Source organism: Crocodylus siamensis, chromosome 5 (assembly GCF_052110815.1).
Source record: "Crocodylus siamensis isolate JL-2025a chromosome 5, ASM5211081v1, whole genome shotgun sequence".
NCBI classification, from domain to species: Eukaryota; Metazoa; Chordata; order Crocodylia; family Crocodylidae; genus Crocodylus; species Crocodylus siamensis.
In genome coordinates, this window is record NC_143399.1 from 125,639,405 (window position 1) to 125,662,220 (window position 22,816).

Sequence of the window (22,816 nt, forward strand, 5' to 3'; positions counted from 1 at the left end):
GCTAGGCTGGAGTTAGTCCCTCCCACCAGGGGCCCCGCTTACCTTCAGCTGCTGCTGGGGGTCAGCAGGGGTGCTCTGTAGCAGTTGGGGGCTGCTGGGGGACTTTGGGGGAGCGGGGGCCCAGTGGGTTTTAAAACCAATCTTATTTACTGTTTGAATGAATGACTGAGAAGAGTGGAACTGTGTTAATGCCATTTGTTAACACTACTGAAAAGCCTTATCAGTGCAGAGGAGGATCAAAACATCACACAGGAGGAATTACAGGACCTTGTGGAGTGGATTAATAGAAATGGGATTAAATTTAATAGAGAAAATTGTAAGGTTATATGGCCTGTGGCTTTAATCACAAGAATTTCTGTTATATACTTAAGCATTATCAATTGGCAATGATAGAGGAGGAGAGGGACTTGAGTAAATTAGTTGATCACAAGCTAACATCTGTTGCAGGTGTGGAAGAATGGTGAATGCGAGCCCAGGATGTCTCTGGTAAGGAATTTCTGTTAATTAATGCTATTTTACAGTACACTGATTAATATCTCATGTGAAATACTGTATCTGTGTCCAAAACAGGTGAATTTATACAGAGAAGGTGCAGAGAATATTGTATTATTAACTACAGTAAGGGAATGGACAGTTGTTACTACAAGAGTAGTATGGGTAACAAGCAGGAGGAACTCACCCTCCTGCTGGCTGACACCAGCCTGGACATAGTGGGGATTACGGAAACGTGGTGGGACACAACGCATGATTGGGCGGTGAATGTCAAGGGCTATAGGCTGTACAGGAGGGACAGGATAGGAAAGAGAAGTTGGGGCGTGGCACTCTATATTAAGGAGGAATACACATCCTCGTCAATTAGCAAGGAGTCAGGGGAGGGGAACTCTGAAGTGCTTTGGGTTAGAGTACAAGGCAGTCGAGGGGAAAGAGACTTAACGGTGGGAGTCTACTACAGACCTCCCAACCAAGGATAAGAGCTTGACCAGGAATTCTTGGGTCAGCTCACAGAGGTAGTGAAGGCTAAGGATGTGGTCATCATGGGGGACCTGAACTTCCCAGACATCTGCTGGGAAGAACAGTCAGCCAGGACTGAACGCTCACATAGGTTCTTGGCCAGAGTGCAGGACCTCCATCTAACCCAGGAGGTGCACAGCCCCACCAGGGGAGACGCCTTGTTGGACCTAGTGCTGGCCACGGGTGATGACCTGGTGAGGGGGCTGCGGGTGCTCGACCACCTGGGCGACAGTGATCATTGCCTGCTGGAATTCACCATCCAGCGCAAGGTGGCAAAGGCATGCAGTAAGGCAGCGGCCCTAGATTTTAGGAGGGCAAACTTCAATGAGCTGAGGAGGATAGTTGGAGAAGCGCTGAGGTCCCGGAGGGGAGGCGAGCCAGGTGTCCAAGGAGAGTGGTCTCTCCTTAAGGAGACGATCCTCCAAGCCCAAAGGAAGGTAATCCCAATGAGGATCAAAGGGAGCAGGAGAGCACACAAGCCTCCATGGCTCACCAAAAGCATCCAGGATGTCTCCTTGCTAAAAAGGAGGCTTACACCCAATGGAAAGAAGGGGTCATCACCAGGGAGGACTATTCTGTAGTTGCTCGGGGATGTAGGGGGGTAGTTAGGAAGGCCAAGGCAGAGATGGAACTGGGACTAGCTTCCCAGATTAAGGACAACAAGAAGTCCTTTTTTAAATACATAGGGGGTAAAAAGAAGGTCCCAGGTAATGTGGGGTCCTTGCAGGACGCATTGGGAAACTTGGTTGTCACACTAGATGGCAAAGCTAACATGTTTAACGATTTCTTTGCCTCCGTCTTCCTAAGTAGGGACCAGAACAGCCACCTCCCTGCTGGGCCCCCCTCGGGCCCCGGGGGAGGCACACCTGGGCCACAGGTTAGCGAGGATTTAGTTAGGCAGCTTCTGGAGGCGTTGGACGTATTCAAGTCAGCCAGTCCAGATGATCTCCACCCTAGAGTTCTAAAGGAACTGGCCGAGGTCATTGCAAGTCCCCTGGCACGGCTTTACGAGCACTCATGGTGCTCTGGTGAGGTACTGGAGGACTGGAAGAGGGCCAACGTGGTCCCCGTCTTCAAAAGAGGCAGGAAGGAGGACCCAGGAAACTATAGGCTGGTTAGTCTTACCTCGATCCTAGGCAAGCTGTTCGAGAAAATTATGCTGGCACACATCCAGGAGGGGCCAGCAGGGGACTGCATGCTTAGGGGCAACCAACATGGGTTCATCAGTGGCAGGTCCTGTCAGACCTACCTGGTGGCCTTTTACGATCAGATCACCACATCATTAGATGCAGGCGTAGCAGTGGACATAGTCTTCCTGGACTTCCGGAAGGCTTTTGACACTGTCTCTCACCCCATTCTCATTAAGAAACTGGAGGGCTGTGGTGTCGATGCCCACACAGTCAATTGGGTCGCCAACTGGCTGGAGGGCCGCACCCAGAGGGTGGTAGTGGATGGGTCCTTCTCAACCTGGAAGGACGTGGGCAGTGGGGTTCCGCAGGGCTCAGTCCTCGGGCCCGCACTGTTCAACGTCTTCATCAGTGACTTGGATGAGGGGGTAAAAAGCACCCTGTTCAAATTTGCTGATGACACTAAGATGTGGGGGGACGTGGGTACACTGGAAGGATGCAGCGGGCTACAATCAGACCAAGACAGGTTACAGGGGTGGGCGGACGAGAATAGGATGGGTTTCAACACAGACAAGTGCAAGGTGATGCACCTCGGGAGGAACAACCGGCACCATACCTACAGGCTGGGGAACTCCCCTCTTGTCAGCACGGAGGCGGAAAAGGATCTTGGGGTCATCATTGACTCCAAGATGAACATGGGCCAGCAGTGTGGGGTGGCAGTCAGGAAAGCCAACCACACCTTGTCACGCATCCACAGATGCATCTCGAGCAGGTCCAAGGAGGTGATCCTCCGCCTCTATGCGGCATTGGTCAGGCCACAGTTGGAGTACTGCATCCAGTTCTGGGCGCCACACTTCAAGAGGGATGTCGACAGCATGGAGAGGGTCCAGAGGAAGGCCACTCCTATGATCGGGGGACAACAGGGCAGGCCCTATGAGGAGAGGCTACGGGACCTGAACCTGTTCAGGCTCCAAAAGAGAAGGCTGAGGGGGGATCTTGTGGCCTGTTATAAACTAGTCAGGGGGGATCAGCAGGCATTGGGGGAGTCCCTGTTCCCCTGAGCACTGCCAGGAGTGACCAGGAATAATGGTCACAAGCTGGCAGAGGGCAGGTTTAGGCTAGATATCAGGAGGCGCTACTTCACGGTCAGGGCGGCTAGGGTCTGGAACCAACTTCCAAGAGAAGTGGAGCAGGCTCCTACCCTGGGGGTGTTTAAGAGGAGGTTAGATGAACATCTTGCTGGGGTCATTTGACCCCAGTACTCTTTCCTGCCATGGCAGGGGGTCGGACTAGATGATCTGCTCAGGTCCCTTCCAACATTAGAAACTATGAAACTATGAAATCAAGAGTAGGCTGAAGGAGCTTATCTCGTATACACAACAAAATTAGGGCTGAGAGGAGATATAACTACTCTTTGATTTTGTCTACACTGTGCCCAAGTGCCCAGACCTCTGTTGTGAAGTATACCCTACCCACTTGCTCCCGCTCAGTGGACGCATCTATGCATGCATTAATACACCTTTGCTACTGCATGTTAAATTTAGTACCTCCACTGTGAGATACTACATAAATGAACAGTAAAGGCACAAGGTCTTTTTGTGATGCTTAATGCTCAGTAGACTAATTCTACTGAGCATTAATGCATTAGCATGGTTTTTGCTGTGACATGCTAATGTTCTGTAAAAGCAGTCTACTACGCATTAGTATCTCATGTAGATGTGCCCCATATGTGCCAAATCCTGCAAATGAGACAGTGTAACGGTCTCAGAGCTGCCCTGAGTGCACAACAAAGTCTGTTTCCAGGCTCTCTATTTCATACGTGATTTTGACACACACTTGGGGCTGCTTTAAACTTGCCACAGTTCCTCATTTGGTCCATGCTGAGTAGGTGTGAGTGGGCTGGGGATGCTTTTAGTAGTTGTTTGCGCCGGGGGGGAGGGGAGGGCAAAAATTAGGAAAAGAGAAAAGCTCTTAAGGTAAAAGGTGATGTTGGCACAAGGACAATGGCTATAACCTGGTCAGAAATAAATTTAGATTGGGAATGAGAAATTCCTTATCACAGTCGTAAAGTTCTGCAGCAGCCCTCCAATAAGAGTCCTGAGGGCAAAACAGTCCTAGCTAGTTTTTGAGGGGAGGTTGATTAGTTTCTGAGGCTGAAAACAGACAACTGGCTTGATTCACACTTGAGTATTTTGTCTTGCAGCTGGCCAGCCTAGACTTTACAGACTGACAAGCCCATTGTCCCACATTAAGTACCTGTGAATTATCCAGATTAATTTTGCCTTAGAACAACTTGGGACTAGTTCAACTTAATTGTCATTTAAGTCTAGTGTGTCATAGCCCTGCCTTATCTGTTTTGATGCAAGTCATATCCCAGCCTAATTAGGACTTCATTAAATTGGTTGTCTGTTTTTAGTTTGAGAAGGATTATATGATGTGGTGCCTGTGATACCAGGGGACTAGAGAGGGTTTGCATACACACTTTGCTGTTGCAGGAAAATATTTGCCCAAGCTAGTGATGATTTCATAGATCATAAGTGGTATGATGAAGCTGAGTGACAACTGAGTTATAAGGCCAGCTCTTACCAAAACTGGAAGACACTGATGATTAAAAAAGAAGGAGAAAATATTTGAAATTTCCTAGTTGATGTCAATAATTTGTAGTGATGGGAGAAAATGAATGGTAATGCTGGCTGAACCCTCTATGGAAAGAAATATGTTTTTCATTAGGTTCTGTCATATTTTAGCACCTTTTGATCTAGGCAGGTGCACTTTTGGTCTTTGACGTTAGTCAAGTGCAATATGAATTGCTCATGCTGTTGCTTCCAGCAGCTCTTATGACTGCAGCAGAGAGACTGTCTGTGCAATTCAGATTACACATTTAGCTAAACGTCAAACAACTGTATGGTCTTTGACTCTAACTTTATTGGCATAATCCTATTACCTCAATTGTAGAGTTTATCCTATGTATCAGGAAGGGAATGTAGTCCTCATTTTATCCTATATAAAAAATAGAAAAATAAAAATGAGTTGTGCATTCAATAAAGATCTCTTCCTAATGTACTGTTTTGCTCAGAATTGGTCTCACTTGGTAATGTTATGTACTCAATTTGTTCTCAATTGCTCATAAATTCTGGTACACAAAGATGGAGTACAGAACTGAGGTGGTTCCTACAGAAATGCTCCCACCTCCCTAAGCTTACAGATTGTGATTTCATACTATATGAAGAAATGAATATCAGTCACTTCAGGCAATGCGTTTCTTTAGAAAAATTGTCTAGGGCATATTAAACTCTGCTTTTTCAAAACTGAATACTTCCATCCACTAATCCCAGGGTAATCGCTCTATCTGGATACCACAGAATAGTTGAATGAGTGAAACGTGCTACTTCATCCTTATAAGAAAATAGAAGACTTTGTTTTTTCCCCCAGCATCTACCACCTTTAAAGAAGTGTTGTTTACAGCATTTTTAAAATGCGACTAGAAATTGTTTGTTAGAACAGCCATTTACAATAGATCTGTGATGTTCCTGACAGCTCCACGTGCAGTCATTAGAACTGTGAATAACCAACTTTTTTGATGTAATGGAAAAAAGGGAACAAAAAAATTGGTTTCAGTCAACCTCAAAGGATTTTTTTTCTAGCTGTGCAGAAAGTACCAACCTTGGCTGTGGTCTCATGTCACACGAGTATCTGTGTTTTTTCCCATGCTGGACCTCATGCTCAGGGAAGTCCCCTGTAAATATCATGCAGTTGTTCCTCTTCAAAATCTTCCTTAAGTCTCTTGATTTTTTTGTCACATGTAGGAAAATACTTGACAAAACTAAGGCTGCTGAAGTGCGGAGACAACTGTCTATCCTGCTGAGCAATATTGCCTCCTTGAGAATCCCTTCTTTATCTGAATCTATCTGTTGTATACTCCGATTATAAACCCTTTGGGACAGAAACCATGATTTTTCCTGTTTTTGTACAGCACCTAACACAGTGGATATCTGCTCCATGAATGGTGTTTATAGGTACTGCAGTAATACCAGGAAATAAATAAGCAATAACAACATATAACCAATGCCATCTGTGCAAATCATCTTGGCTGTCTGTCTCATCTCACACAAAGAGACACATCAGAAGGTGGCTATCTACAATATCCTGCTGATTGATGTAGTAAACTAGAAAAATACATGCCAGCAGTTGTCACTCATTTATTTCCTGACTAGTGCCTTGCTTTGTGAGTAGCTCTATCAGTTTTTCTGCAACAGAAGAAAGAATAGTAGAATCTGTCTCATATGATTATGTTGCAATTAATTTTTACACTTTAGATACATACTGGAAGCTTTTAATTGCACTGACAACACCTCTTTCCTGTCCACTCAAAGGTGCAAAAAAGCATCTGTTTGTTCTTAAAATTGAATGTACAAGATGAGTTTTATGTGAGTTCTTCAATAGATTGATTGGCTCTCATCTGTGGACCACAGTAATCACATTCATACTTGGACTGCCCCGGTGCACTTAAAGGCTGAGACTAGAGCTCTCAAATATACTGTGGGGCTCTGTGCACTGCCTCCCCGACTGTAAACAGGATAACTATGGCTACATAGCACTAAAGTACTGGCTAACTGGAGCTGACTCTTTGCAGTCCTAATTAATCTGTCTTTGGCACTGCATAGAAGTGTTTCCAGACTGGGAGGTAGCATGTGCATGGATTAACACAGCACGTTTGTGGATGCTGCTGCCAAACAATTGTAAGTCTGTGGCCTAGACCTGGCCAAAGAGGATTCTTTGTGCTATTATATGGGTTTCTTCTTCCTTTAATCCCCCTCTGTTGCATATCCTTCTTTCCAACAAAGGCAAACTGTCACCAACTTTCACAACTGTATAACTAGTTGCAGAACATTTACTTTTCTGTTAATGTTCCAGCTCCAGGAGTCTTATGATTTTTTCCCCAGTTTTCATTAAAAGAGAGTAGGCTTTTAGTCTTTATGATTGTGAAGAAAAGCTTGAAAATGTGAATGCAAAGGACTGCAAAACCAGAAAGAAAATAAAAAGAACCCAATATTTTATTATTGTTAAATATCTTTTCTGATTTTTTTTTTGGCCAGTTCTATGACTTTTTGGGTGCTTACTCTTGATTTCTAAAAGCTTAAGGATAGCAAAGATGGACCCAGCTGCACAGACTCTGGATATGGGTCATATCGACTTTCTGGGATGGTTTACATTGTTCCCACAAAGTTAACCCATGGGAAAAATACCATAGGAGACCTATAATTTCTGTTTTTCAGTATGAAGAAAGAATAGTTTGTTTCTGACAAGATATCCAAAAAAAATCTTGCCAGTGTTCTGGAAAATGGGCAGGATTTGACAGATGGCTAGGTACTGAAATAGAGATTTCAGCTGTAGATAAAGGGAATCCTCTTCAGAATAGGACCTATTGAAATAACTGGGGTTTAATAATTGAACTGAACCAAACCTTGGTTGCAGTTCTAGGAATTGCTTTGAATCTCTTTTTGAAATATATTTTTCATTTTTATGGGCTTTCCCACTGTACTTCTGGTTAAAGCAGAAATAGAAAAACCACAAACCTGAAGATGGCCAGTTCCCACCAAGTATTTTTGGTTCAACTGAAACCAGAAATTTAAAAGAAGCCCATTCTCTCCTTAACTTTTCATTCCCAGATTAGGCTTTACACCTTCTGACTATTTCATCTTGGGCAGTTCCCTCCCCTCAAAATCCAATTCCAGTTATCACTTTTCACAAATCTCACCAACTGTTTAGATTCTCCCAGCAGTGCATCTTTTGCAACAGTCTGCATGAGCAACCCTTGTATCATGGAGAATATGAGCTGGTCATTCCAATGTTGATAGAGCCTAAGACTCTTTTTTTGATGCTGTGACATTTTCCTATCTGTCAAAATATTTTAATTGTTATTTGCCTGTATTGCTATGCTGTATAGTTTCTTTTTGATTAACTGAATATTAAATAGAAGGCTTCATTCCTCACATTAGTTTCTGTCTCTATGGAGACTTCTTGTGAAAGTCACTTGAAAAAAAGTATGAGCTTTGGAGTTCAATGAAAATGAATAAGCAAAAAAAAAAATGCTCATTACTTTGTGATACTTAAACAATAATACAGATGTCTTCTCTTTTTCACATTTATTTATTATAATTACATGGAGTACTTGAGATTTCAAGCATCTGTTATGGCTTTGTTCATACTAACAGAAAGATCTGATATATGCAGGTCATAATACCCATGATGTATAACCGTACAGCAGAGAGTATGCAACCAGCTCCTGGTTTAACAAAAAAAAAACCCCAAACCACTTTGCTTATGTACTGGACTTGGGTGAATTGAAGATCAGTCCTTATAGCAGATTAACAGGTCAAACACTTGATTTGGCTTTCCAGATAGTTAGCTGTTTGTCATTATTCATATGAGTTTTTATTCAGTTCTGATGGTGAGTAGTTTTAATTTACTTATGTTCTCTGGCAAAGATGGAAAAGAACTGCGAGGACTTGAGGAATCCAACACTTTCAGAATTAGCCACCCAAATTTAGGCTCTGAGTCCACAGTTAGGCATCTCAGTATAAATGACCTGTTTTTTGGCAACAGTGGGTGCATCTACATGAGACACTACTGCACAGTCGTTACTGTGCATTTATTTAGTACATGTATTAATAAGTATTAAATAAATGAGCAGTAACTGGAGTTACTGAAGCAAATGTCTTTTAGGTGACACTGCTGCTCAGTAGCCTAATAATATGGTGCAGTAGTATATTAGCACTGTCCATACTGTGATGCACTACTGTGCAGTATTTTTCAGATACTGCACAGTCAGCATTTTGTGTAGATGCACCCATTGAGCAGTAAACTTGGAGGGTATCAGTCCCTCTGTATGTGAGGCCACACAGTTCATTGTCTATTCTTAGGCTGCTAGTTTCCAAAGTTTTAGCCTAAGGAAAATGTGTTTGTTTTTATAACACATTTATGTTAGGTTAAATTTAAGAAGCAAATCTTTGATGTATCTCCTTTGGTTTTCTTACTCCTTTCCCTGATACTCCATGTATCTTGGTATTTATTTTCCTGTTTATTTTCCTAATATGTTTTCTATATTTAAAGATCATGGTAAAATATCAATTTCCTTTTGCTCCAAGACCCTTTTGCTTTTAAATCATAGCATTCTCTTCAAGAAAGTTGGATTTCTTCATTCTGGTTCCCTTATTTTAATATCTGCTGCACCCCTACTGTCCCCTTACAAAATGAGCCAATTTGATAGGGAAATCACATTGGGTTGGTCTAACTGTATTTTATTGAACAAATACTTGGACTGACCTCAGACTTTTGCCCTGGTTTAAATAGCTAAGCCAGTTGTTTTGGTAGAAGAAGGAAGAGAAGAAACAACAAATGCAAAGTTACAATGAGTGGTCTATTAGACAATAACACAAAAATAATATATTCATAATTTGAGTTTACAAAAAAAATATTGTGAAGACCTTTATAAGTTACATAAAATGAATTACTTTACCCACCACTGAAACTCTGTGGTTACATGAGGAATAAAGCATAACCATTGATAAATTGTACAAGACTGTATATAATAGTTCAGGGCAAGAAGCAATGAAAGGGAGAGAGGGCGAATCTTAGACCAGTTTCCACCATTTTTAAACCAGTCTGTGTGTGCAGCTCCTCTGTTCTGTTACAGATATAGATTGATTTTGTGTGCTGAACTTCTGTTACGGGTATAGACCAGATTCTGATTACTTATGCTGGTAAAAGTGTAATGTCTGTACCTGGCCCTACTGTATTTTAATAGAGTGGCGGCGCATAGTGGGTGCACAGGGATGGGCGGGGGGCAGGTGGTAGCACCAGTGTCCCTCCTGCAAGTGCTGGTTGATTGCTGCAATCTCTGCAGCTGCTTCTGGGACAGGCTGCAGCGATTGGCTGGCGCTTGGTCCCAGAAGCGACTGCAGCCACTCCCAGAAGTGTCTGCAGCAATTGCAGCGATTGGCTGTTGTGGGATCCCAGTCCACAGGATTGGCTGTGGGGGAACCGCCCCCCCCGGTCAGCAGGATGACTGGTTGCAGGAGGGGCACATGCCCCTGACTAAGGCAACACCAGTTGCCCATTTTGTAATAGTTTGATTTTAAGATGCTTAAATTGAAGATGAAACTTTTTTTCTGAATGGCTTGTTGAAGGTATCTCTAGTAGCTAACATGTTAGTTACATTTCTGAATTTCACATAAATGTCTTGAACACTTGTGGTATCAACTTGGGTGAAGGAAAACTTTTCAGATTCACATATTTATGGCACTGTAAACCCTATTTTAGCTCATTTCCATTAGCTTATGATCCAGTCTTAAACATTGTATATGTTTTCATTGTACATAAGGAATTATCCATTGCCTTTTCTGGTGTCAGTCTCTCAATGTTATCAACAGCTTTAAAGTAATCAAACAAACAATAAAACAGTCCCTTGCTTTCTTTACAAAATGCATCTGGATTCGTTACCTGTTATATGACAACATGAGCTTGTACCTATATGAAGGAAAAACTTTCTCTAATTCTAATAAAGCATGTATCTCTGCTGGGAGTTTATCCAGTCACCAGTCCATGGCAAGGCACATATATTTGCCCATCCATCAAAAAAAATTTGAACAGAATGTACATACAATTTTTTTCACCATGCTGAACTCAAATTGAACCCATTTTTCAGTGTTCAAAGTTGGTCTCTGAGTAAGGATTATTGAGCAGAATAAAATTAGTCTGTCCAACTGCCAGAAAACCAACCAAACTCCCTGTAAATTGAGCTAACAAAAGGTACAGGAAGTAGAGGCAATCTGAGCAAGTACCCATTTAAGAAGGTAATCAAAACCCACTTCATGCTGTTTTGCTGACAGAGGCTTTTATAATAATAAGTAATGTGAACATACTTCAAAGGAAAATAGTGGGGTCATTCTAAGCAATAGTACTGTAACAGAGACCAAGCAAATAGACTGTTTTGTCACTTATACCTGCCTGTCAGACTGTCATTTCTAGCACACATTGCTGTGTCTAAGTGGTATAAGATTGAAACACTTTGTGCCAGTCTGAATAGGGTTCCTCTTCCTAGATTCTCTTTCAGCAGAGTCACAGTTCCAGGGATCAGTGCAGGTGGGGAAAATTATAATGATGGATGAGAGTTGGTGGCCCTCGTACCATTCTTTAGTTGAGGGAAGTACTTTAGAAAGTTCACTATGAAGGAATTCCCCCCTGCCTTTTGAGGCTGTTACATAAGCTGGCCAGGGGCCCCAAACTCCTCTAGTGTAATGGGTAAGGAACTAAAATGTGATTTTTTTCTCCTTCTGGTTCCATTGCCTTAGAAGGGATCAAAGTATAATTTGCTTCCCACTCTTCCTGCTGCCATAGAAAGAAAACCAGGTGGCTCATGGGTGGGAATCTTGGTATATGGCCCTAAGCATGAGGCAGTGTATGTGTGGCAGCTTCTGCCCCTACTCATTGCTAGTTTTTTTAAGGTAAGCCCCAGTAGCGGGCAAAGTACACCAAGTGCAGCTAAAATCCCTTTTAGGTCATAGGTGTATTTCCAGACATATAGAGAGACCAACCAATATCCCTAATAGCACAGTTATCATGAACATTGTTTGGCAGGGTGGGAGTGGGTGAAAGAGAGAAAGCAAGAGATCGATGTATCAGGATTCACTGAGGAACTGTAAGTGGAACAAGTAAAGTGTGTTCATGAAACAGTTTATCAGATGGCTCTGATGCCGCCTTTTTTTTTTTGGTTCCTAAATGATCAGTGGTCAGATTAAGATTTTTAGCTCTTGTTCATTTTCTATGATTTCTTGTTGAAAGATGTATATGGATACATCAGTCTATGGAGGTGCTTGCAATTAATTCACTGCAATTGTTGCTTTGAGTGTTTGCTACTTGTAATTTGCTATTTGTGTTGCCTCTCCTAACTCACAGGGTTGTTTTTATTCCCTAGCTGGTAGACTGCCAGGTCTTTCTGAATGACCACACAAACACCTTCATCCAACTATTCATGCACATATTTTTTATTAATACTGGCAACACTTTTCCTAGTGAGCATAATACTTTCTCACGTAAGTATTCACCAGAGACAAGCAATAGAGTTCAGAACACAATATGGATTGGAACAAATGATCATGAATCCTTTTGGGGGGGAGGGGGAATTTGCAGTATTTGCCTGGCTTTTTTTCCCCCCAATGTAAAATAGCATTTCAGCAGGGAATAAAAAGGTACTTTACAGACAGCTCCTCTCTGGATGGGGGATGGGAAAGTATTTTCATCCATTTATCAAACTGTTTGCAGTTTTCATTTCAAGGAAATGATAAATTATTAAGAAAAGAAAATACATTTGCATCTACAGGTCTGTTTAGTAAATAAAAATGTAAAAAGAAAACTGCTGCAGGCCTGTTGGCTTTTGCCTGATCTTGTTAGCAATGTTGATTTCACTTCTGGGAAGCAGTTATTAGAAGGATAAATTCATTTTCATTGTTCTTTGAGCAAGTGCATTAGCCTTTACTCTTGAGTTCCTGGAAAAATTCCTGTGGATTTTCTGAGGGGATGTTTGTTTCATTCAGATTCCTCTGTCATTAAAAACAGAGGTGGGTAACACTTTTTGCATGGAGTTTAGGAAGCCTGGGTCTTCTCTTTCTTAGTTTTTACCCAGATTGCAACTTCATTGATTTCAATTAAGTTATTTCTGAGTTATGCCAGTACAATGGAGAGGTACATCAGACTCTAAGAATGCAGATTTCACAGATGTTAGGGCTGGAAGGGACCTCATAAAATCATCAGGTCCAGCCTCCTGCCCCAGGGGCAGGAAGTCAGCGAGTGTAAAAGGATCCCAACAAGATAAGCACCCAAATGTTTCTTAAAAGTGTCCAGGGTAGGTGCTTGTACCACCTCTGGGGGGAGTCTATTCCAGGCCTTGGGATTATTTTTTTCAAGTTGGAGGGTGGCTTCATTTTATGGTTTAAATGAGGTCTTTAGATCCAAGAACTTCAATTTCAGTTTTGGCTTTGATATTGCCATTTTCTGTGTCCTTAGGAGGGAAAATCACTTAATTTCTCTATCTCCTTGTTCTTTTTATATCTATAATGGCAATAGTGATATTAACATACTGGTCTCTGAGGTACTAGCCTGCCAGTTACAAAAATGCCATTTTGTTGCTTGCAGCATAATTTTAAGTCCTTGATGCTTCTGTGACTAAACTAGCACTCTTGGTCAGTCATTTTAAAGAAATTCTCTTCAGGACTTAAGAAGTATCAGCAGCAATGAAAAAAGGTGATGATGATGAAACGTCTTTAAAAAGTCTGTCTGGTCCAAAGCCCTTTCTATATATTCTGTACATGGCTACTGTAAGTTGAACTTCATTAAATGAAGTTATAAATAGATTTTACTTGTTGATTTTGTTTTTGTTGACTTAAAAAATAAAGGCATATGAGCATTTTTTTTAAACTCAAGGGCATTGGTCAATATCTTATGGTATAGCAGAATGCTTATTAGCCAATATGCATGCTTCATGGCATGTCAGTTACAGTCATCTTATTTCATTACGTAAGCTTTGAAAACAAATGCGTCTCTCTTTCCAGTCCCAGTTTGCCAATTGCAATCATCCAGAATCTCTGCTACAGACATTTAATGCTTTGCTTTTTCAAATTTACTTCCTCCTTCTCTCTCCCTCTCCTCCCTCGCTCTCCACTCCCCAATAGCAGCTCCTAAGGGATGTGTTCTGCTTAGAAGCAGAAATGAGTCATATCTCTGTGAGTCAATGTGGCCCCTAAGCTCCTTAGTTCAAGGATTTATTTTCTGTCTCAGCAGGTTGACATTTGCTGAACTTGAGAGCTTCGGGTTGCCAACTAATGCAAATGCATAGAAGGGCTAACCACAGGGAATAGCCTATGTCTGTCGGGATTTAGAAAATGGTCTGTGTTCACAGACTAGAGTAAATGTGGTAGAGTTAAAGTGATAAAGTTCATGTTTTTAAAGTGGGAATATCAGGGCAATTGGAATCCTGCTTGAAGCAGCCAGCAAATACCCTTTTATTTTCTCAAAAGAGCACATTTCATTTTGTGTTAGAAACAGGTTACATTTAGGAAAAAATTTGGAACAATTCATCTTAAACTGATGCATGATCAAAGGAAAAGCTGTCCCCCGCCCCCGGATTTGGAAGAGTGTAGCTCCAGAAGAACTCCCTTCCTTTCAAGAACTCCCTTCCTTTTCACTTCCTTTCTGGTGTTTCACGGGGTAAAGTGATCCTGAGCGTACAGAAGAGTGAGCCAGTGGAGTAATGACTTCCTACCCCTTCATGAGGCTAGACAGTGCTGTAGCATGCGGGGGCAAGAAGGGTGATTGTCCCAGGTGCCGAAACAAAGGGGTGCCAACAGGTGCTGCCCAGTCAGGGTGGGGTGTGGGACAGAGCCGTGCGCAGCTCATTTTGGGGGGGAGGGCAGGGATGGGGGAAAGGCAGCTCCTGCCACTGCATGCACTCCTGGGCAAGCTTCAGGGACAGGTGCCCCCTGGATCTCTGCAGCACAGGGTGAGGGTGGGCTGCTGCTGTGGCTTTGCCAGAGGCACCAAATTTCATTGCCATGGCACTGAGGATAGAGAATTTAAAAAAAAACTGATTTTTTTTCCTATGTTTCTTAAAGAGATTGAGAGGTTTAGACAAATATTTAGAGCAGTAAAAGAGCCTTATCTGCGCCTAGTACCTTCACTATTTGTCACAAGGGTGAGAGGGAATCTGGAGTTAGGAGACTGGGGGAAAGGCAGAAGCAGGTGTCACGGAGAATGGACTTTACTGTCATTCAGCCTAGGCCAAGGGATTACAGTGGTATAAACTGAAGGGGAACTAGATATGAAGGTTCACTGAAACTATGGCACCTAATAAAGGTGGATGAATATATACAATTTGACACTTCATCTGAAATAATGAGCTTTTTTTCCCTGCCAAGTATCAGATCATGTTGTGAAGGTCTAAACCAGCTGGGCCAGATATTCACTAGTATTTAATATTGAGACATCTATCTTAGATAGCCATCTTAATCTACACTAATTCTCCAAAAAGACAGAATTAGGGTCTCAGACAGAATTGAAAAGAAGGGAATGAGTATAGTTTAGTCATCATTCCCACTTTAACCCTTGGATTCACTGTGCAGATGTCTAACAAGACTGTCAATAGTTATGGTGGTCTTTCTTAGCATCTCCTGCTTAGGAAAACTGTGGAGCAATTTCTCTTGCAATAAGTATTATGAGAGAAACTGGGCACTTCTACATGAGACATTTACTGTGGAGTTGCCAAATTAGCTCTGCAGAAAAATCTTAACATCTACACATGCAACCCGATTAGGCCACAGGAAACTAATGAACTCTGCCATAGGTTAGTACTTGTAAATACAAGTACTGTCCTGTGACAGTGTTCTCTAGTGCACAGCAATGCATGTGTAGATGCTGATGGGGCTGGCTGGGGCATGAGGGTGCTTTAGTGCAGGGGCTGCCTGCCAGCTAGCTTCATGCTGGAGCACATGTTATGCCCCAGCCAGCCCCTCCACAGCATGTTGAGCCAGGTTAGAGCAGCCCTGGGCTGGCAGGCTGACTTCCCAGGTCCCCTGCCAGCTGGGGTTGCTCCGACTCAGCTCAACATGCTGCGGTCCCAGCTGCATGTGTAAATGCAGCATCTGGGAGCAATAAACTGTGGTGTAATATGTGCCAGAGTTTACTGCGCCATGCTAATAGCACTTGTAGATGCACCCACTGAGGAATAAGTAGCCTGAATGACTTAAGGCATGAATGTATCCCTATTGAAGTCAGAGATAACTTGGTTTTCACACAGTTTGAAGGACCATATAGCTCAACTCTCTGCACAGATTCAGGATGAACCGTTCCTAAATCATCCCAAACAGACATCTATGTAACCTCATTTGAACCTGCCCCCAAACCTGGAAGGATTTTGCAATTTCCTTGGACAGCTTTTATTCCATTGCCCTACTGCTTTTATGATTAGGAAATTTTTCTTGAGATTTAATCTAAATCTACTCTGCTACAGTTTAAACCCATAGTGTCCTGCCTTAGGCTGCAAGGGATACATTTCTTCTCTTTTGTGTCAGTTTTCAAATACTTGAATATAGTTACCCCCTTAATCTTCTTGAAACTAAACTAAATATCCTTACTTCTTTCAATCTTTCCTTCTATGTCTTGTCTATTAAACCCCTTAGTACCTTTGTTATCTCTGGAACTTCTGTAGTTTTTCTACATTATCCTTATAATTTAGTGCCCAAAACTGGCCCAAGTGCTCCAGCTGTGGCCTAAGTAATAGAGTGTAACTAATAAATTGAGGTTTGGGATTGGGGCATGGGGGTGCTGGTCATGCTGGTCATGCTTCCTGGGTGGCTAGGAGTGGTGAGGAAAGGTGCTTCTGGTGGAACTACGGCCCCTGCCCTGGGAAGGAAGGTCCAGCTCATGGGGACCCAGTCCTGCTCCTTGTCCTTTTCCCTCCCTGTTACATCCCCTCTAGGCCCCACTCCTGGACCCATCCATACCCTGCAACCTGGCTAGCTGGAATGTGCTTAGCAGGCTGTTTGCATGGGGTTGCACCCTGGGATGGGGAAGAGTTAGCTTGGTGCCAGAACTTCCCCCTGAGCAGTACTGTTCAGGGTGGAAAGTTTGTTCACACAGAACAGAAAGGTGGAAGAGGAGATACTCCATGCTGGGATACTGGAGGACTGCAACTTGAGTGACTGGCCACACATTAATGGAACATGAACTGGGTAACATGGATCAGAGAGAAACCTGCCCTAGAGTGGTGTAACTTTAAGCCACCTAAAGCATGTTTAAAACTAGTTTTAGGTATTAATGTGTAGACAATCCAGGGGTTAACAGCTCCAGGGGCTGCCTAAAATTAATGTGTAACAAGGCCCTGTATTAACCTGATGGCTTGCACAGAGCATACAGAGGGCCACTTAGCAAGAATTGTGCTTTTCACAGCCAACCATGCTAAGCTGTTGTCTTGACATAAGGCTGACACAATGTTGCCATGGCCATAAGCAATAAAAAGAAATTGGCAGTATCTAAACTTGATTATTCATATAATGTGGCCTCTATCTTCTCTGGTGGACTACAGGACTGCCCCTTGCAAAGGGAAGAAGGAAACACATGAGGGAATAATCTTGCCTCACAAAGGTATTTTTAAAACTTCTTAGCACTCGTGAAATAAATTTTGGTCCAACACTGTACTCACTTTAATTTTACACTGATGATTTCAGTGGAGTTATTTAAGTCTCTGATAACTCATGCAACTTACAGCATTTCATGTTGTGGATAACTTCAGCTCAGTGGTAGGAAACACTGTTTTAATAAAATACACTTAATCCGTAGAGCCATTTAACATCTGGAAGGAAACTTGTTAAAAACATAAAATCACATTTAATCCTGTGAGCTGCTCAGACGCTAGAAGAGAAGCTTTTCTCCCACAGCATGATTTAAAGTCACAGCTGGGAAAGGACTGTAAGATTTAGGCCGGTGAACTATTCAGGCAGGTAGGTTTTTCTTCCAGTCTGGTAAAGCTGTGAAAGATGATGATAGCATTTTCTTCAGTTCCCTCTTTTTTAAAGTCTTTTATACTGGTATCTTTTATGGTATTATTAATAAAAAATGACGTCCATCATTTTGCAGTTACTTATTTGTAATCTGCAGATAAATGATTTAGGAGAGCGGAGCCATTTGCTAGTTTGCATAATTCTCACTCTCTCTGTAGTACATGCTGAGAAATTCAGGATCTTTAGACTGGCTTTAAGTAGGTGGCTATGATATAACACTAACTATATGTAAAAGATCACTAAGGGAGGTTTCTCTAAATTGCTGACCCAGCTGATGAAACAGTAATTCATAGAAAAATACAAATAAGGGCTCAAAAAGGGCAGAAATGGTTTTTGTTTGTTTGTTTTAATAGTATAGCTCAATGAAACCCAAATATTTTAATCTAATTGATTATGTTAGTTTTAGTGAAATGTGTATCTCAAACTGTTAGAAGTACCTGTATGGTGATTTGGACTGCTTTATATTTTTGTGTACTGAAGTTTATTACCATATAACATTGCTGGTTAGGTGGGATTAAATAAAAGGGTTATTACAATAATTTGGCTTTAGGGGTAAATCAGGAACAGTAGCATTTTTGAAAGTCCCTGAATGACTTAGGTTCCTAAGTCACCTTGGAAGTCACAAGTTCTTAGTCAATTAGGGCACTTTTGCATACATGTATCTGAGGTTCTGGGGGTGTCCCAGGGATCTAGCAGTGATCCGGGCATGCGGTGCCTGGCCAGAAGCCAGAGTATGGCTGGCCAGGCTCCGGTTCCAGGTGGTGCATGCTGCCGCCACGTCCACTGCCCTGGTTCTTTTTGGCACACGTATTTTTTGACAGTGGGAGATCCCAGTGTCAAGAAAACCTGCCATGCTGCAAATTAGCAGTTCCATGAATGCCTGCATGTCCATTGTATGCAGTTCACGGTGCCACAGATGGGTCTGTGTCACCACAAACCGCACATACATGCTCATCTGGACATGCCCATAGGGATCAACTTTTCAAAGGTATTTATGCAAGATGCAAGCATTTCTTATTGAAAAACTGTATTTTTTTGGTTGTGGATTTTCCATTATAAGTGACAGATTTTGATATTTTCCATGTTCAGGTAGCGTAAGAGTGATGTAGTAGGCATTGATAGTTGCTTCTTGAGCTAAGACATTAAGAAAAATGGAATGTGGAGTCCTAAGTCTCTTAATCTTTTGGAAGTTTGTATTAATAAAGTCTTCAAAATGATAAAAAAAATGTTCATAAAATGTTAAGGTATTTTCCGAACATCAAAAAGTAACAGTTTGTCCATGTTGTCTCCCTTCCTTATTAGTCACATTTCATATTCATTCAAAGAGAAACAGTTTAAACCATTCTTATCGAAAAGGAGTGCTAGAATAACTTCAAAATAGTGTTTATAAAACCTGTCATAGCTGTGACTTAGATAAAGGGTCTCAAACTTCTTTTCCTAAGATAGGCACAGCATATCTTAAAAGAGAAGTGGGAGCTTCCTCCTTTATTTGCCAGACAGCTCTGTCTCACATGGACATCTAATAATAGAAGAGTATTTAATATATTTTAGCTGACTTTAGGATAGATTAGCAGCCAGAAGAAGGAGAGAGTCAGAAGGAGACAGTACATCTGTAGTTGTAGTCCATGGGCCAGAAATCCATACCTAAAATGATGATTTATGCTACTGGAGCACCAAGGAGCCTCAGTCATGGAGCAGAACTTCATTGCACTAAGCTGCATACAAACACAGAAGAAAAATGGTCTGAGGGTTGGCAACCAACTCTGTTAGAGCTCAACTGTGGAGCAGTCAGAGTGAGATAGTGAGGGAGAGTGAGTGAGCTTGTATACCCATGTCCGTAGGCTGGAGGAGCAGCCTAGTAAACTGGCTAGCTGGAACAGCAGCCAGCTCTGAATGGAGAAGCATGAGGGCTAGGGCAGCCAGCCATCTGTGTTTATTTTTGTGCCTTGAGAGGGCCACACAGGCCAATATCCCTTGTGGGTGTGAGATGCTGTTGCAAGGTCTGAGTGCTGGGAATGAGAGCCCCAAATTGCTCTCTGGTGCCCGCTGTGTGGGATTTCTTCATTGGTTGCCTTGTTGTGTGTGTGTGTGTGTATACACACACACATATATATATATATATATATATATATTAGTGTTGTTCTTGTTGCTCATCGTTGACAGTATTAAATAGTATTGATAGTATTGAATTGTTGACGTTATGGTCGGTTGTTAAGAATATAATAAATTAGTATCCCTCTATTTGTGTCCCTTGCAGGCTTGTATAATTTTCCATTATTATTATGCCCAGACCTGCTTATTCCCCTGCCAACCACCTTCTTTCAGTAGTGATTTTGGAACAATTGGGCACCTTTTAATGGGTTGTCCCGATTGCCCACTAACATAAGTATAAGATAAGAGATGGATGAATTTGAAAGCTTGTTTTGTTCTAGAAAGTTAAAGTTGGCATAATGGTACTTGGCTGCCTATATGTGTGCTGGCACCATGGCCATCGTATCCAGATTTTATGAGGAATACACAAACGTAAACTATAGAAAAATAGAATAACACTAGGATAGCACTATTTTATGCAGGATCCATATATAAGCAGTTTTTCTTGGCCTATTACAGTGCAGTAGTTCATATTTAACAATTCTTTGGCTACCTAGAAACTATCTGTGCCCTCCTAGAAGTTCACCTGAGATATACATGTAACTCAAATTCTCTAAAATCATAGGGTCCTACTAGCAAGATTATGGAAGAGTCTTCATTGGGTTTCATCCCTATGTGGGTCTTTGAAACATATTCGCACAGTTCTTATTCCATCTACTAGAAGGCAGTGCCACCATACCTATATCCTTATCCATGTAGGTATGCTTTACAAGGTGGGATTGGAAGAATGAGAAGCTGAATATGTACCCAGTTTTCCCTGGGGAAGGAGTCATTTGTATTATGTTGAGGAAAGTTGTGTCATCCTGTGTTATTGGTTTACATCAAATATATCACAAACACACGTTAAGAAACTGTGAACATATCTACTACTGCAGTATAATATAGAAATAAGTGAACTAGATCTAAGCTATCTATCACTCTAGATGTAGCAGCACAGAACTTTGTATGGACTGCAAAATGTGCCTAAGAGGTAGATAAATACTTTGGTGTTTGACTAATGCTAGCAAGTTCTTTGAGTAATGTTATATCTTTTATTAGACCAACTGAGTATTTGGAAGAGAGTTCTTGGCAAACTTTCAAGCACAGTCACCCTTCTTCAGGCATAGGGAGTCTCGGCTGGTCTGAGACTCCAAGGAAAATGACTAATGCTGAGCTCCTTTGCCATGATGAAACTGAAACTAGCACCCAAATTAGATTGTTTAAAATAATTTGAGTAGCTACACTTTATTGCACTTATAGCAGGCACTAGTGTAGACATAATTTGGGACCTATTTATGACACTTTTGTGTCAGGCCTGCAGTAGTTCCCCTCCCCACCAGCCACTCTGTGCCCCAAGACAGATACAGTTGCACAAGCACCCATGTCATGAGTTTTGCCTGGCAGCAGCTAGAGGTGCAGGGCCCCAGAACCCCCCTGCACCGATCTCCTTGACAGCTGGCAGGCTTCATGGCCATAGCAGGGACTAGCGGGCCTGTACCTTTCACCCTGCTGAACCTTAACACACACAATGTCACCCATGTCACGAGTTTTGCTTGTCCACAGCTTGAGGTGCAGTTTTCCCCAAACCCCTCCTCTTATCTCCTTGAAACTTGGCAGGCTTCGTGGCCTCACCCGGGGTCACCACCCCTGCAGTTTTCAGCCTGCTGTGCCTTAACACACACAGTGTCACCTATGTCATGAGTTTTGCCTGTCAGCAGCTTGAGGTACAGTTCCCCCTAAACTCCTGCACCTATCACCTTGAAACTTGGCAGGCTTTGTGGCCTCGTCAGGGGCTACCATGCCTCCAGTTTTCACCCCCCTGTGGTGTAAAACACACGTTTTGCTTTCAAGAATTTGGGGTGCATTTCCTCCCAAACCCCTGCACCTATCTTCTTGTAACTTTGCAGAATTCATGCTGTCAGCTGACACTACCACCTGGGCAAGTTTAATTTAAATCATGTAAAGAACAACAAAGTTATAGATAATTCATTGATTCCCCATTATACCCTATGGCCAGATCTCTGAGGTGACTCTGAAGCTTTTCCGAAGCAGTTCGGAAGCTCTGAACTGCTTTGGAAAGCCTAACGAAGCCAGCACTTTAATCTGGACATGCTGTTTCGGATGCCGAAGCGTCCAAATCTTCTCCGGATCTGAAGCACAGTCCGAAGCCTCGCACAGCCCTAATGAATACAGACTTCTAGACACTTTTTAAAGTAACTTTTCAGTTCAGAGAATAGGTGTCATATGTGGTTGTATAAGAGAGCTCAGAGCCCTATGGAGCAATGCAGGCCATCAAGGAATATCATGAGGGACATAACAGATCTTTGGTTACTTGAACATTTTAATTTACTGGAGTTTGTGTGTGTGTACCCTCCCTTCCCTTCTCCTGTCTAACAAGTCTTCCGTGCCTGCTAGAGGACCTTTTTGAGGTTATGTTTTCATCTCCTCTGAAATATATTGATGGGATTAGAAAGTACATTAATGGCTGTTTCATTAGGCTGTGCAAATAAGATATTAAATAGTGTGGTCTATTAAACCTAGTTATTAGCAAAACTTGCTATGGTTACTAATTTAATCAAATCTGTTAGGAATTCATGTCCTTGTTTGTCCAAACAATTTTAGACAATTTGGTCACAAAGTCAATTACTGAGCATTCACTTCATTATTGGAAAGCTTTTGTTCATTTTTAAAAAAATGAAACTCAAATAGCGTCAAATCAGTTTCTGAAACATGATAATGACAGTGTTCACTAGTAGGGCTGTGCAAAGCTTCTGTCACTGATTCGACTCGGTGGAGATTTGGCCTGATTCGGCAGCTGAATCTCTGAAGTCGAATTGAATCAGGAGACCCTTTAATCTCTCCAAATCGAATCAGAGAGATTCAGAGAGATACAATGATTTGGACATAGACATAGCTTTAAAAGTTTTTTCTACATAC

At 42.1% G+C, this 22,816-nt stretch overlaps 1 protein-coding gene across 6 annotated transcripts in view; it reads left to right on the forward strand.

Annotated features, from left to right (window-relative positions):
- Positions 1–22,816, forward strand: part of PDE1C (phosphodiesterase 1C) — a 483,633-nt gene that overhangs the window by 268,710 nt on the left and 192,107 nt on the right. Inside the window, exon 1 of one of the 6 annotated variants that reach the window (XM_090050250.1) lies at positions 465–486. The exons of the other annotated variants lie outside the window; for them this stretch is intronic. The gene's annotated coding sequence lies outside the window, so the exon portion shown is untranslated. Of the gene's footprint in view, positions 1–464; positions 487–22,816 lie in introns of those variants that run through there. 6 annotated transcript variants of the gene reach the window in all.